Source organism: Myotis davidii, unplaced genomic scaffold, assembly GCF_000327345.1.
Source record: "Myotis davidii unplaced genomic scaffold, ASM32734v1 scaffold44, whole genome shotgun sequence".
NCBI lineage: Eukaryota > Metazoa > Chordata > Mammalia > Chiroptera > Vespertilionidae > Myotis > Myotis davidii.
In genome coordinates this window covers 6,298,131-6,307,869 of record NW_006299705.1, presented here as the reverse complement: position 1 = coordinate 6,307,869, position 9,739 = coordinate 6,298,131, and the positions used below count along the sequence as shown (strand labels likewise).

The 9,739-nt window shown below is 44.3% G+C and overlaps 1 long non-coding RNA gene across 1 annotated transcript in view; it reads right to left on the bottom strand.

The window, feature by feature from the left end:
• Positions 1–291: 291 nt before the first annotated feature.
• LOC107184955 overlaps positions 292–9,739 on the bottom strand; it is a 21,063-nt gene continuing 11,615 nt past the window's right edge. Inside the window, exon 3 of the long non-coding RNA XR_001515862.1 lies at positions 292–1,231. This is a non-coding gene — a long non-coding RNA (uncharacterized LOC107184955). The remainder of the gene's footprint in view (positions 1,232–9,739) is intronic.

Sequence of the window (9,739 nt, the reverse complement as noted above, 5' to 3'; positions counted from 1 at the left end):
CCCAAGAGGGTCAGTTGAAGTTGATTTTTTAGGGCAACAAAGCATTTCTCACTGATAACAGCGAAAATCCTCTTTGTCTTATTCTAGGCAAGTTAAGAGAAAAAATGTTAGCAATTAACTGCCATATCTGGAAACCCTAATTACTACTTGTAGAGGGAGACAGTATCCAGATAATTTAACAAAAAAAAGAAGGGAGGAAGGGAGGAGGAGAGGAAAGGAAGGAAGGAGGTGCTGGAGGGTTTAGGAGATTGAGAGAGAGAGAGAGAGAGAGAGAGAGAGAGAGAGAGAGAGAGAGAGAGAGAGGAAATTTTATCTGAATTGTCCAAAGCTATTAGGGGTGGGAGGAGCTGATTCCACAAGTGTAGAGCCTAATCCAGAGTTCTTCAAACCATACCTGAGAAACTGGTCCCAGAGAGGGCCCTGAGGCAAAATACTATTCAGAGGTTAGGAGGAAAAGGAGGTTGGCAGGAGAAAGTGAAGCAGCAGCAGGGAGACAGGGGAGAGTTTGGAGAGTGTGGTGTCCCAGAAGCTTAGTGAAGAAAGTGTTCCAAGAAAGAGGGCGTGACTTTGTGAGGGTCACACAACAGAATATATGCTCTTGAATCCGTATCTTGTCACTGTCATGGCCTACCCAAATTGTCATACACTGAGGCTATCTGGCTGCCCAGGCAAGGCATCCTTTTATCCTGCTGTAGAGCACCAAAGACCCCGAGCAGATTTCCCTGGGGCTCCGTGTCTTCATGCTGGATTCAGCTTCTCCAGGTGCCCTGGGTACAGATGCAGATGGTGGGGGGACAAGCTGCATGCTCTTGCGTAGACTGAGCTCTAAAAGTTACGGAACCTTAGGAGTAAAAGTGGAAAAGGAGTCAGGGAGACTTTGGGAGTGATTTGAAAACTATACCAATTTTATTTCTCCCAGAAGTTGGGAGACGTGGATTCCCCTTTGGGACCGAAACTGGGCCTTCTTGAGAACTCCTGGAGCAAGCTCTTCAGTGCAGACACGTCAAGCAAATGCCCTCTCATCAGCCTGGGAGAAAACCGGGAAGGGACCTGAATGCAGGCGTTTGGCGTCAGGAGCTCAATATTCTTTTGTCATGCATGGTACTGTGTGCGTGGCTACTCTGGGAAGAGCTGTCTCTTTACTTGGATGTGGATGAGAACCAAACGGCCTCTGGACAATCAGCAATCATCCTGTCACCGGAGGAGAACCAGCCGTCGGGTGAAGTTGATGCTGCAGAAAACAGAACGGAAAGACATGTTTCAAAAAGGGTGGATGAGTGGGGAGGGGGCGATGATATACTGCACCTTTTGGTGAAGCCAGCACTGAAGTCTGCATTCTCAGTTGCAGTTTCTGTCATGTGCAGTGTAATGAGGTTGGAGTGACACCTGAGGAAAAATATTAGTACAGCGAGAGCTAAGCAAAAATCAAGTTACAGTGTAGGGCAGCCTCAGAGAAAACGGCATGATTCTTGTGCATGAGAAAAAGATGCACCATATGTAACCCAGCCTTTATGGTGCTTCTCTGTTTTCTACTTCATGTTGCCGTTTTTTTGTGTGCTTGTCCAATCCATTCCTTAGTGTAAAAAACCCCAGGACAAGACCTCAGCTGCATCATCCTTGACACCCCAGACTCAGCACAACTGTTCTCAGGGCCTCAGGGGTGTTTGGCTCAGTAGTGGAAGGGGCATCTGGGCATAGGGAGCTCTGACCTGCTGGTGTGGATGGCCGTGGGGACCAGCCCTGGGCTTCTCCAAGCATGTGTCCTACCCTTTCTATTCCATGGAATTCGGAGCAGCTCACATCCCAGATTAGGCTAAGGGGAGACCACCTTCCCTCTTTTCTGCTCTCTCGGACTAGTAACACACCTGTGAGGACCACATTTACAGAAATAGAAATCAGGGCATTTGGGCTAAGAAATTGAAGTTTCCTAGTAGGAAAAACAGGGCAGAATGCTTGAATAGGGACAGTCCTGGTCACATAGAGGGTTATACTCACCGTTCAATCGCTACTCTAAACGTAGTTGGACGCCTTCTGAGGGAGGAACTCCGAGAAGGAAGCACGCACTCCTGCCCCAAATCCCAGGCCTGGACTCCGGCTCAGATTTGCCACGTGGTAGGACTTGCCCTGACAGTGCCCATCCCTGCGGTGCAGCACCCTGGCTCTCAGGAAGGCATCTCTGATGTTCGGGCTTTTCATACTGCAAGCCCCGCCTAGCCTACAACATGAGGCCTCCTGCCTCAGAGGCGAACATCTACTGTGCAAACCTCTGCATCCCACAAAGGAGGTCTCCTCTCTGTGGGCTGAGAAATTACCAGAAAAGAATCAGGCTTCAGTGGAAAAGTAGGGACCCCAGATTGTAATGTAAGGCCCTGGGACTGGAGGGACACACACACTTGATTTCACATAGAGAAAACCGATTCTGGTGTTTGAGGAGGGAATAGAAATAAAGAGAAGGGAATGGTGAGGAGCAGAGGGAGCCCTCAGCACCCTGGAAGTGGAGCTCCCAAGTCGGTCAAGGCCATCTCTGCCCACCCTCTTTGACCACTACAGTTCCCTTCCTCCATTCTTTTGAACCAAACACACTGGAGGTTCCCACTGTGCAAATAATACTGCTCCAATGAGTCACTTACTCCTGCTGGCACTCTCCTGCTGACTCAGTTTTTATCTGAAAGAGCCCAGGAGCCTGTCATAAGTAATTATAGTGAAAACAGCAAACACACAGCACTTACTGTGCCAGGTGTTGGACCATGCTGTGCCATAAATTAACCCATTTCATCCTTACAACAACCTGTGCTTTCTCACTATCTTACAATGAAGAAACTAAGGCACAGAGAGGTTGAGTAACTTGCCCAAGGTCACACAGCTTGCAAGTCATAAAGAATTTGAACCCAGAAAGACTGGTTCTAGAGTCCATGCTTTTAAGCATTAAATGGGACTTGTCCACATTTCATATATATATATATATATATATGTTATTGATTTTTCACAGAGAGGAAGGAAGAGGGATAGAGAGCTAGAAACATCAATGAGAGAGTAACTGATCAGTTACCTCCTGCACACCCCCCTCTGGGGATGTGCCCGCAACCAAGGTACATGCCCCTGACCGGAATCAAACCTGGGACCCCTGAGTCCTCAGGCCGACGCTCTATCCACTGAGCCAAACCGGTTACAGCTTGTCCACATTTCTAAAAGAGTCATTATATCTCCTGTTCCCATGGTGGTCAAATAAGGCTTATCTAGACTTGTTGTAATACTTCCTTCTCTTCAGGAATAAACAAACCCATCCTAGGTTCTTTAAGCAGAATAAGAATTTATTAAAGTGGCTCAAAGAAGTTTGGTGAGAGAATCAGGCTTTGAAATTTGGGACATGGGGACAATAGCAGGGGACCTCCCGGGACTGCTTGGAGGCGGAGTGCCATGTCTGGCGCTGGCATCACAAGCATCATCTACAGCGCCACTCTGCCCATGAAGCTCAGAGTCTCTTCACTCATCACTCTCACCAGCTGCTTCCTCATGATTTCCCCTCAAACTGAAGTCATAGGCTGGTCCATCTAATTGGCAAAGCCTAGGTCACAAGCCAATGCAGCCGGGGAAGTGGGCAGCTGAGGTCTAATTTCCACTTGGGGAAGGCGGAACTCGTAACCTGGGCTCTCCTGCATGGGGAAGGCTCTGCAAAATGTGCTGCACACAGAATGTTCGTATCACCAGTCTTCACGATCGCCCCACGCTGGCCCAACCCAGGTGCCCATCCACATCAGAACAGCTACATCCACTGAGATATAGTGATGCAGTGGGATAACACACAGCAATGAAATGAATGAGATACACTGCAGGAAAGAGTCTAGATAAATCTCCCAAACATTATGTTGAGAAAAATAGCCCAACACTAAAGAGTGTGTGGTATATGGTTCCATTTATACAAAATGAAAGTGCAGGCTAAATTAATGTATGGTGATGGAAATCAGAACAGGGGTAACCTCTGGAGATGACTCACGGGGAGGGAGTAGGAGAGAGCCTTCTAGGGTGGTGACATTTTCTAAATCATGATGTATTTGTTGGTTACGTAGTTGTTTTCCTTTATAAAAATTTAAAGTGCTATCTGCTTATGAAGTGCACACTTTTCTCATATGTGTGTTATATTTCAATTTAAAATTTTACTTATAAATAGATGCTGGGCATCTACATAATGACAAATTTTTTTTCTTATAAATAGATGCTGGGCATCTACATAATGACAAATATCACCAACTGTCCTGTTGCCGTCCTAAGTGATTAAGCAAGAGGATCATTTTGCATGCATCCATCTCATGCTCAGAACCTTCGGATCCTCCTGACACTCAGAGCTAGCACACCTGAGGAGGCAGCACTATTTTATAGGAACGCTGGGGGTGGCGTGATGCTGTTAGGCATAACGTCCAGCCCCTGAATCTGTCCTGCAGGAGTCATTCCAGCCCAGCCTCACCCCTATGTCCTGGCCTGTACTTGCCTCTCCTTACCCTGGAGTTGGCCCTGCTTTCCCTGGGAGGGTTCCTCCCGGGAACTGTGGAAAACCCAGTCTTTCTGCATGGCCCACTAAGCCCTACCTCCACCCTGAGGCCTTCTACCTTGAACCAGAGGCCCCCTCTGAATTCTACTACAATTAGGGTTAGTAAAATCGCCAACCAATTTTGTATTCCAAGCAACCGTTTTTGAAGTACAACTTAACTTTTTTTGTGTCAGTAACTTTTGTGTTTTTAATATTTCATTTTACTAATCAGATTGTAGACTCTTTGAAGAGTGGTCATAACTGATTGATCTATGCTCTATTTTTTCTGCAAGGTGTTGCACAGGGCCTCGCCAGGGAAGGGAGTGTTTGGTAATATAGAAACATGGATTTTGGCAAAAAGCTCATGCTCAAGGCTCAAAGTTCAAAGTTCAAATCCCAACTCTGCTGCTATTTGCTGTCTGTGATTCAAGGGAGATAGGCAACTTGTCAGGATCATAGAGCTTCCTTGAACGGGCAATGATAATATGGTTGGCCCAGGAGACTAAGTGCACCATGCATGTTAGGAATAGTTAATACTATCTTTTCACTCTTGTTTCTAATTCTACAGCACTTTGAAAAGTTCCCTAGGAATCACAGTCTCAGAACACGAAGATGAGGAGCCTGACCTCAGACCTGGGAAAGAAGGAGATTTGCTGGGTAAAGTTCAAGGGAGAGGAAAGGTGGCCGGAAGGAACCTGTTCACACCCCTCCCGTGGGCACCAGGCCCTACATCGAGCATTGTTATCAATCTGATCCTGCCTAGCACCTCTCAGAACTTATATAGAAATTCAATTGACCAAATACTATTAGCATTTTTAGGGTTTGGCTAACTTTAAGTTTTGATTTTTACCAAGCCTAGCTGTGGCCCATCCACAGCAGCATGAAAATTAAACAGCTCTTCCAGCAGAGGAGAAATGTCACCACTGAAACCGTTTTTTCCAATGATCGATGGACATAATCCTATTGTCAGCAGAGGCCAGAGCACAAGTAATTTGAACTGAGGAAGACAAGCCTGGGTGAGACTCCTCAGTAAATATCTGGGGAGCAAAATGCAAGATAGAGAAGCTCCCCCATAAATGTCACCTGAGCAAGAAAGGCAAAGCAGCACAGAGCCTCCCAAAGCTCCAGAGACAGTACGCCTGAGGCAGCACTGTTTCCTGTAAATGCGGGGGTGGAATGATAGTGTTAGGCATAAAATCAATCTCCAGCTCTAAAGGCAAACACATCATGGTTCAAATCCTGGCCCTGCCACTTATCAAAGTAAGGCTTTGGGCAACTCTATGAGCTGGCATCTCAGAATCCACTGCAAATATGTCCATGGATATCCTAATCTGCAAGGAGGGATGATGATGATGATGATGATGATGATGATGATGATGATAATGACACTGACATCATAGGTTTGTTGCAAGAATTAATGTATATAAATCTTGAGCACAGTGCTGGGGACATAGTATGTATTCATTAGTTAGCTATTATTATTTTATTCACATAGTAATTCTACCCTATTATTCTAAGACCACAATTGATGGTCTTAGTCAAAATGCCAAGAAATCAGCAGAAGCTAACAACCTCCTTCCCTTGATCAATCTTTAGCCATTGCTACCTTCATCTATATATATAAAAGCCAAGCGACTGAACAACTGGAAAAACCGGTAGCTAATGACGCGCACTACAGCCGGCCAACCAGCCTGATAGGGGGTGGGCTGGCCGGCCAACCTCCTGCAGCCCCTCCCCGTCTCTGGCCTGGCCCTGATCACCCGATCAGGGTGGGCCGGCCATACCCCACCCGTGCATGAATTCATGCACCAGGCCTCTAGTTCTTTTATAATAGACAATAAAGCATTTCCTGTTTGATAGCATCACTAGATTGTCAATGCTGGGGACAAGCTCAATTTCCTGGGAGGACCATCTGGCATTGCCCAGCTATACTTTAGACCCAGGAACATTGCCTAGAAGTTGGCACAGGAATATGTTTCATTTTCTCCTGTGGAATTCAATACTCATATTTCATTCAAATAATAGTTCTGCTCTGCTTTAGTGCTGAAATCCAATGTGAAAATTGGGATTGGAACGCACATTCATTTTATAAAATTGTGGTCTTATGTCTAAGGCTTGACCCAGTTCATAAATTCCGTGATGCTTCTATTAACAAGGCAATGTGAACCAGAGAGATTAAAAAGGAACCCATAGGCCCAGGCTGGTAGAGGAATAACTTCAGAAGACTCGAGCCTGAGAGTTGTTACACTGTGTAGCATATGCATTTTCATTTGCTTTTGTTGGCATGCATTGTGTGAAGTTAACTGCCAATGAGTTTATTTATATGACTCTTTGGGTGTATAACTGCTGATATCTACTGCTGTGATCATTATTTATGACAGAATTACTCCTGTTGGTAAGTGTAGTGAATTTTCACTCAAAGTATATCTACGTGTGTGCTATTTTATATATAAATATAAAAATATCGAAATCTGCTGATTTCTTGGCATTTTGGCTAAGACCAGTTGTCCCCAGTTGTCAAGCAGAGATAAGACAAATTGTTAACATTTATTAAGTCCTCACTGTGCACCAGGCACTGTTCTAAGCACTTCCACACAAGAACCCTGGGAGGAAGCCAGTTATTGTCATCCTCATTTGTCAGTGAATAAAACTGAGGCACAGCTAAGGAACAGTAAGAGCTAAGAGTGAACCCCGGTTGTCTGGGAGGAGCCCACAGGTAGTCACTGCATCATACCTGCCTTGCAAGGTGAAGGGACCGGAGACAACAAGCCCTAACAGAGCCTCCCTAGATCCACTCTCATCCTCTGCTACTCGAGCCAATGATCCCCTTTTTGTTGAGCAAGTTGTTATCCTCAGGTCAGTGCTCAGGGTCATAGAAGGTCAAAACTGCAAGGAGTATGAGGAGCATGTGCTCCATCATCTCAGGAAAATGAGAAAACTGAGGTCTCGTGACTTACACAAACGAGCCATGGGCTTCTAACATCTCCACGGCCTCCTGCCCCACTGCTTCCTCTCACAAAGCTCTGACATCTATACCGAAACATGCCCGGACCCTCCTGCTTCCAAGGCCTCCCTGTCCCCCGTCTGTCTGAATTCTGTCATCTATCCAGTTTCTTCTCTCTGTGAAGCTTGTGCAGATCCCTGCAGCCCACAGCACTCTCCCCTCTGGGTCACCCTAGCACTGTCTCTATCAACCAGCTGCATTCAGAGGCTGTCTCCTGGGGTCTTTAGTGTTGGTATTTAACTATAGTCTCTATTCCTCTCATGCACCGGATCCTTGATGCCCATTTTGACTAAGTTTCTTGAAGGGTGGGGTTTTCTCTTTGTTTTTCCTTTGCTCTGGCTCTGGGTCCAGTGATGCTCAGGCCTTCCAGCCTCATTCAGGAGTGGGGAAAATCCAGGCACTGGGCAGCCCTGTGACAGACAAGCTGCCGTTTGGGAACTTGATACTTCCTCTCTGCACACCAGGCCATTGCACAACCTAGATGTGTCACTATAAATCTTCATTGAATGAACAGCTCTAACATTATCAACGTTACATCAACTCCTTTCCTTTATAATACAGATGTCAAGAACCGCATGAAAAAAAAAGGTATTGTCAGGAAACCTGATGGCCATTAGGAAACATTAGATATGGGAAGTAGTGTCCAGAATCCAAAATGTTGGATGAAATTCTGTATTAGGCTATGTAAATAAATGAACAAACGTCCGGTCTTTCCCAGTCAGAAGGGAAACACTCCATTTTTCAGGGTCGTCTATAAGTCAGGCACCCTACTGAGTGCATTAAACCTCATAACAAAGTAAGGATTGTTTCATTTTACAGATGAGGGGGGTGACACCCATGGAGGGTGGGTGACTAGCCCAGGATAACACAAGTAGGAACTAATAGAAGGCACATGGCCAATTAGCAGGGACTCAGAATACTATGTCACACCCATTTTTAAACAATGCAGCAAGCAAATCATATCATCAATAGTTTGTATAGGTTTACTCCATTATGCCTCTCTTGAACTTGTCTTAATGCAAATCACAGCAAATAGTCTTTTATTGATAGTTTCAATTATTCTACAATGGAAACAACTTATTTTTCTAATTATAAGAGTAGATGTTGAGTATACTTTACCACAATTTTTAAAAATCACCAAAAAAAAAATACATATTCACCATAAAAGCAAACAAATATAGTACCACAAATATAAAGAGCAGAACAAAAATCACTAGTAATCCTCTTCTAACCAGTAATAACTGATTAATAATAAAGGGCTTTCTTTTTTAGTTTTCATTTATATATTTTCAATTACAATTTACATTCACTATTATTTTGTATTAGTTTCAGGTGTACAGCACAGTGATTAGACAATCATATACTTTATAAAATGTTCCCATCTGATATTTCCAGTACCCACCTGGCACCATACATAATTGTTACAATATTATTGACTATATTCCCTATGCTGTACATTACATCCCTGTGACTATTCAGTAACTACCAGTTTGTACTTCTTAATCCCTTCAGCTTTTTCACCCGGTCTCCCGACCCCCTCCCCTCTGGCAATCATCAGTCCAGTCTCTGCATCTATGTGTCTGTTTTAATTTCGTTTGTTGGTTTATATTGTTCTGTAGATTCCACACATAAATGAAATCATAGGGTATTTGTTTTTCTCTGACTTATTTCACTGAGCATAATATCTCCTAGGGTCCATCCATGCCTTCACAAACGGTAAGATTTCTTTTTTGTTTTTACAGCCAAGTAATGTATAAATGTACAACAACTTTTTTATCCACTCATCTATTGATGAGCACTTGGATTGCTTTCAGATTTTGACTATTGTAAATACTGAAATGAACATAGGGGTGCATATATTCTTTTGAAATAGTGTTTTGGGGGGTGTTTTTTTTGTTTGTTCTTTTGGGTTTTTTTTTTATAAATATCCAGAAGTGGAATCTCTGGGTCGTAAGAGAGTTCCATTTTTTTGAGGCTGCTCCATTCTCTTTGCCATAGTGGCTGCACCAATCTGCATTCCCCCCAACAGTGCATGAGGGTTCAAAAAAAATGTATGTGATTTTTTAAAATAGAAAAATGACTGTTTAGGGGAGTGGGCAAGCATCCAATCGCAGAACTTCTGTAATTGCTTTTTGGTGCCAGTGGCCTTGGTGAACACAAAGCTGCCCATAAACGGGCACTCCAACTATGATGAAAAAGATTTCATTTTG